Source organism: Sylvia atricapilla, chromosome 7 (genome assembly GCF_009819655.1).
Source record: "Sylvia atricapilla isolate bSylAtr1 chromosome 7, bSylAtr1.pri, whole genome shotgun sequence".
Taxonomy (NCBI): domain Eukaryota; kingdom Metazoa; phylum Chordata; class Aves; order Passeriformes; family Sylviidae; genus Sylvia; species Sylvia atricapilla.
The window spans coordinates 30,127,858-30,135,060 of record NC_089146.1 but is presented as its reverse complement, the minus strand read 5'-3'; positions in this window follow the sequence as shown (position 1 = coordinate 30,135,060).

The window sequence follows — 7,203 nt, the reverse complement described above, 5'->3', positions numbered from 1 at the left end:
GGTTCGCCCGCACCCTCCTTGCGTACGAGCGCATCCGGGCCGTGCCATTCGCGGCCGAGGGGTGCCGGGGAAGGAGGGCGGCGGCTCATGTGACTGACGGGCTGCGCGGAGCGCAACGGCCGCGGCCCCGCCCGCGGGCTGCGCCCTTGGGGGCGTCCCCGGGTGTCCCCGTGCCCGCGGCCGCTCGGAGCGCGGCGGGTCTCCGCGGGCGCTTCCCCTGCGTGCCGCCGCCCTTCGCCCGCCGCTGCCCTTCGCCCGCCGCTGTTTTCTGCTTTTTTCTCTTCTTGCGAGGGGTCTTGAGGCCTCCCGCCAGCATGGAGGACAAGTCACTGAGCGCTCGGATTGCGAGGCGCCTCACGGCCGCCCGTGTACGCTGGGCGCTGACACTTCTCATTGCCAGCCGTGTTTCCTTTGGTGACTTAACAGCTGAAGTGGGGTTTAATTCTACTTTTTCTCCCCTGCACCCAGGTCACAGAAGCGCTGGGTCAATTAGGCTGGAAAAGACCTTTGAGATGAGCAGATCCAACATCGAACACCACCGTGTCAACTGGACCATGGCACCAGGGGCCATTTCCAGGATTTCCTTAGAGATTTCCAGGGTGGCTCTACCACTTTCCGAAGCAGTTCATTCCAATATCTAATCACGCTTTCTGTGAAGAAATTTTTGCTAATACCCAACCTAAACCACCACTGGCACAGCTGAAGATTGTGTCCTCCCGTCCTGTCGCTGGTTGCCTGGGAGAAGAGCCCGACCTCTGTCAGGGAGCTGTAGAGAGAGAAGCCACCCCAGAGCCTCCCAGGCTAAACACCCTCAGCTGCTGCTCAGAGCCATCAGATCAGTGCTGCAGTCCCACGACAAGAACCCCCGCTGTCTGTGCTGGCTCTGGCTCATGGCACATCCCGGGGCCATGTCCTGGTGGGAAGGTGGATGTGCTGGAGCCTCCCGTGCCGGGTTTGGCAGCCCCGGGCAGACCCTGCAGAGTGATGGGTGTGCTGGGCTCTGCCTGCTGTGCCCAGGCTGGCTGCCAGCACACGTTGAGTTAGTGTATAAAATCGCACCGATGCACAGGGATTTGATGGGTTGAACGGCCAGACAGCAAACCATGGCAGCATTTCATGGGTAGCATCCTTGTTGGTGATGGCTTCAGAAATACCTGACAGGGGTGTCTTTTCGAATCTATCGCAGGTGTTCTGATTCCAGACTCTGCCACACATAGACTATTAAAAATAAATAAATAAAATAACCTTGCGCTCAGCTGTGGCTGGAAACATCTCAATATGGTGAAGGAACAGGAGTGCAGCTTTCCCACCCTTTGGAAGGCAGCAGAGCATACAGGAGCCAGTCCATTCTGACTGCTGCCCTGACAGACCAATCTAAGCAATAATAATCATAATCATAATCACAATAATAATAGCAAAAATAGGCCAAACCAGTTCATGCCATGTACTGGTGTAAACACAGGCCACATCTTAATTAGAGCTGCAGAACAGTGTTTCACAGCCCCAGAGGCTAATGTGGTCACCACAGCAATATGGGCTTTCTGTGTTTTGTCTGCCTTCTCCTCACAGACAATTGTATGGCTCTAATTTGATTTCCATGCAGAGGAAGACTGAAGCCCACAAAAAGCAGGGGGACAAAGAAAAGGGTTGAAAACAGGAGAGGGTTAGGAAAGGATGTAGATGACCTTCATATGTAACAGCAAGTGCAGATTGTAAGGTAACTGCTGAGAAGAAACATCAACTTAAAAAAAAAAAAGTCTTTCTGTGCCATGATAGGATCATAAAATTCCTTTTCAAAGAAACAGAATAAAGAAAAATGATAAATAAAAAGCCAAAGATAGTATGAACTAGGGGCTTAAGTAGTAACTGAATAGCAGACAAGGGAGGGAACTAACCTACCCTGGGAAATGGAACGGTTTCTCTGGCTTCTTGAAGCACAGTAAGGCAAAGGAGGGAGACAGGGCTAATTGACTCCTATGAACTTTAAAACTCATGCAGCTGGCCCCCAAAATCACAGAGCTGGTTTGAAATTATGTACTTAGAGAAATGTATTAAGTTCTTTTAATTTGCTCTATGTCTATGAGACCACAAGGACTGGAAACATTTTTTTTCCTTTATAGGCTGGAATTTTCCTTCATCTGCTGTGCCTTTAGGAAAGAAAAGGGAAAGGCATGAAAATACAAAAATCTATGGTAATTATAAATCATCTTGGATCACTTGGACCTCAATAAAATTCTTTGCAAAAGCATTGCTTCCCAACACCTAATTGTGATGTAAATTCAGTTACCCAGACAGAGCTGTTGTCCCCTGTGACAGTTGGATAATCAATCTTCTAAATACCAATTAGTTTTAAAAACAGTCCCAAGAGGGATACCATCTAAAAAAGAAAAACCTCCTTTCCTTCAGATTTTTAGATTTTTGTAGAGGCAAATGTCTTGCAGATTCAACTTAGGTTTAATTTTCCCATTCTCTACGTAATTTTGATCTGTGAAGGTAAGTGAGCTCTGGTTCTTGGAGCAGCTGCTTTCAACAGTACTATCTTGATTTTTCTCTTTCATTGATTTTGATCTCACGAAGCTGAGCCAAAAAGGTTCCTCATTTTTTATATAGCCATGTGGTTAATTTTTCTGCTCAGCCTGGACTTGTGACAACATTAAACTCAGTCACCACTGAAAATGTAGCAGTAGGTCTCACTATATCCTTTAGCACATATTTGTTTCTTCTTGTAATAAGAATAAAAAATGTGAGATGGAATTGTAACAGCAACAGTAAGGGCTCCACTGTTTTTAGAACAGACACAGTTAAATAAACCAAGTAACTTAAGTAACTTTCCAATACTCTCTATTCTGAGAAGAGATTTCCATTTTGCATGATAGATAAAATAAAGTACGTGTAACTTTCTGTGCAATGGTCCTTTGTACAGCATCTTCTTGCTAGGGTGCAACGTTCTTTTAAGGACACCATAAAACAAAGTATCATGGACAGATCTTGAAGTAAATGGAAAGGATCTCAGTGGTTACATCAGGCCATGGACCTTGGTACTGCCATGACTGCATCTTCCCAGCTGGATTCCTACTCACAGGAGAAACTGAAGCCATTTTAGGGAACTAAACCCAAGCCTTCCAAACTCAGTATCAGATTTTGCATTGTTTTCTGTGGCTCATATCTTGGGTGGGCTCCTTTTTCAACCCATTTTGTTGCCTGGCAGCCCCAGCACAGAGATCACTTCCATCCTGATCCCTAATGAAATGATTCTTGTGATGAAGGTTTTCATCCAGGTTTCTGGAATCAGCTGTACTGTTGGCTATAGCACAAGCATCTTCCTCTTCATGCATTTACTCTTTTAATTTGGTGTCTTGGTTGTATCCCATCTCCTTATAGTTACTTAGTTCGCCTTCATCTCTTTCCTGAGATGTAGTAGGCATAGAGAACCATTCAGTGGGCAACTGCAAACTCCCAATTATCGTCAGTGGAAGTGAGACTGTGCACTGTGAAATGAAAAAGTCACAGACCTGTTACAGTAGCCACTGTGTTAGGGGCTGCAGCAGACCATTGCATCCCATCAAACCGGCCAATATTCTTTGCAAGGTACTGTGCCTTTTCAGCACTCACATATAACAGGAAATAGTGGCATTTTAAACATGCTCACTGTTGTACCCATGGGTGATAGTTAAAAGGTCCAGTCCAGCCAAGGTCTTTTTAAGTCTCTCCTCTGAACAATTCCTGTTTTCAGCACTTAATAGTTTAAAACATACAGGCAGACAAGAAGACTTTCTTTTTCTTGAGAATTATGTCTGTATGATTTTTAATACTCTTTTGTAAGATTGGCAATATGAACATGAACATTTTTAGCTCACTTACTTGGAAGAGGAAAGACTTTATGGCCTGTAGAGTTTGTAGAGAAAAAGGTAATTTGATAGTGGGTGGAATCACTGAGATTCTAGTAAGAAAAAAAATCACAACTCCTTCATGGTCTACATGACAGAAGTTGACAGAATTGGTGGCTGGTCCTCTCTACAATTTCATCTGTGCCGGGTCTAGAAGGCTGCTTGAAGAGTAATGAGAATATTACAACCAAGTATGTGATGAATATAAAGGTTTTACCAGACTTCTCTTTCTGCAATGTCATGATTTTGATCACATGACTCAAAGACGGTAGTCATGATTTGCAAGTGGCAAATCATTTTGGTAATTTCACTTTTTTGAGAGGCTGGATTTTCAGAGAGTGATACTGCGCCTTCTCTGAAAATCAGGCTGCTGAGGGGTTTCTCAGTTTCTACACATTGCAAGGTCCAGGCAAGGACAAGCACAGCATGCCTTGACTCAGAGTAGTCACCCACAGAGAGGTTTGCTGGGGACACTGCCTTTGCACATCGTCACTTCTGAAAGTCTCAGGTCATCTGTAGCTGTTGTGCTCAAAAGAAATTAATCTCCAAGAGAATGAATTGGGTCTTTCTAGCTCACTTATCATCCATGGAACAACTAATTAAATCTGATTCACTGAGCCTTCACCTGAGAAGGAACAAACAAAATGAGAACCTTTGCACTCTAAGTGCATCGCAGACTCCTTGTTTTGGGCCAGGATATTAAATTTCAGATCACAGCTCTGTGAGGCTCACACAGTGAAGAAACGTTATCCTTCATTTTTATATTTAGACTGAGCAAATCTAATATGGAATTGTTGGAAAACTAAATGCCCAGGAACTTACAATATTTGTGAAAGGTAAAACTTCTCCAAACAGAATCACTAGTAAGATTTACTTGATGTTCAAAGAGTAAGAGACTACAGGTCGTTGGATTACTGATTTACAAAGCTTTACAAAAGAGACAGAGAGATGTCTATTTTCACTGTGGCATTCTTAGGCAAAATATATGGATTTAGATTTTACCTTCTACATGCCATAATACTATGACACATCTTTCACTTAAAATAGTTGTAAGAATGAACAGTCAATTTCCCAATGGAGTGAGAGAGTCTGAAACAGTAAAAGACTTCTCACAGGTACATCTCACTCCCAAGAGAATGATGATCTAAGATGAAGGAGTTTTTTTGGCTTTTCTTCTTCCATGTTGATTTTTTGAAAGAGAATTGAAAAGACAGACAAGTGGTAAGAGAAGTAAGATAAAATATCAGTGATGTAGAGATAAAAAAAGACAACTGTAGAGATTTGAGATGATCATTGGAAGTGTAACCTTGGACAGAGCTAAACAAAAAGGAAAATAGCCTGCAGAAAAAAAAAAAAAAAAAAAAAAAGGCTGTGTACAGTCTGGATAGACATCCAGTTTAACGTCAGTAATTTATACGTGTGCAATTTGAAATTAAACAGTCCCACCAAGCAATGGTTTTTAGGAATTTTAGCCTGACTGCAACTTAACCCTAACTGAAAAGCAAACTTTGCTGCCATTCACTACTCCCTCCATGTTCAGACTGCCTCTAGCCAGGGGATTCTAGTGTAAGCCAAAACCGCCAGTAGAAGTCTTTTTAACAATCAAACCTTGCTTACACCCAGGCAGACACTTTGACAAATGGTGGAAGAGCACCCTCTGGTGACACCAGGCACACCGCTGTGTTCTGCTGCCAGCGGGAAACGCATTCCCGGAGCACGGGCTGTGCTCTGGAAAGTGCCTCGATGGGGTTTAGAATGTTTTAATTCATTATTCAGTTATACGTAAGGAGTACAAGAGCGAGCGTTCTGAAAACACATTAGAGATGACAGTGACCTTCCTTCTGTCCTTTAAATCACTGAGTTCATGTAATTCGAATCAAATATTTTCTGAATTGTTCTGAGACATTTTTTAGGAGGCTTTGGAGCAGGTTTTATGGGCACCATGAAATGCAGTCCCAAGTTTTATTGCACTGGACAGTTCAAGGCTTTTCAGAGCGCAATCCAAGTGTTTTTTTACAGTGTTCAAGAAACTTGGCTGAGCTGTCTTTTCAAAGATTTTCTTTTTCCACAGAAGCAATTATTAAGAAAAATGAATTACCTTTTGCTGTTCTAGCTATTCAGAGGTAAGCAAAAAGGATGGACCTTAACTATTGTTTGTAAATAATATCTCATTTCAGCACAAATAGAACCCAAATATGCTAAGAAATATAATACGTTATTTTTCTGAATGGCTTCTTTTTCCAAATGCTGATAGCACCCATTTAGTGTGAGCTTTGTTAGGAGTTAATAAAAGCAGTTAGTGTTTTTAATAACTAGAAAATAATTTCTGGAATTTTAGTCTGCAGCAAAGAACTGGCTTTCTAAGTCTGGGATTTGTGCAGACTGATTCTCTCACACTTCAAAAGCTGTGCAAAGCCCCTAAACATCAGGGAACCTTGCCAAAAACTAGGTAAAGGTCAAAAATGTTGAAACCATGGCAGTTCTTAACTGTAATTAACTCAAGTATGTCATTTATGAAAAAATGGTCATGTAATTGCCAAATAATTTTTAAATTTATCATATGAATCTGGTCCACATAATACTGATTTAATCTTTTATGTAGTAAGATATTAGAGCATTACATCACCAAAGTGTAAAGATAATCAACAGAACGTCCCCTAGGATAAAACTGAGTAGCATGTCTGGATAAGTCAGCACAGAGCATCTCAGGATTACCGTGGAAGTGATATGTTGTGCTTCCTCCCAGCATCTCACAACAGTGGCTTGAAAAATCTTCTGAAGAAAACTATTGTTTCTTTAATTAAAACAGAGACTTTCACCTAATCCCTTGATTCTGGGAGCTGGGCTATAACAAACATCAAATATTGCAAGGCTCATAATAAAAATAAGAATTGTGAATGCCTTATTATGCAACTTCACATCCTTTTTGCAGGCCCACTCAGGAGAAAGATTCACCTCTAAGCATTTTTCTTATCAGTCACCTCAAAAGCAGCAGCATGGCTGACTCCAGTGACTGTGTTGGATTTTTTTTACAGTTCAAGGCTAATGAAGTCTTTTGTTGTAGAATTCTCCCAGCAATTTCTCCACAGTCTCCAGTAGTTCATATCCTTGTGATTTTGAAGGGCTGGAAGTAATGTTTGGAGTTACAATGCTTATCTCCTCTGATCAGGAACTATGCCTTCTGGAAACAAGGTGGGAAAGGATGCCTTGTAACTTCCATGACTTTTGAAATGAAGAAGAAGGTTCCTACAGGTGCACAAACACCTGGGATATGCCATATGCTGTCCAGTGTAGTTTGTTTGGAATGGCTGTTAAC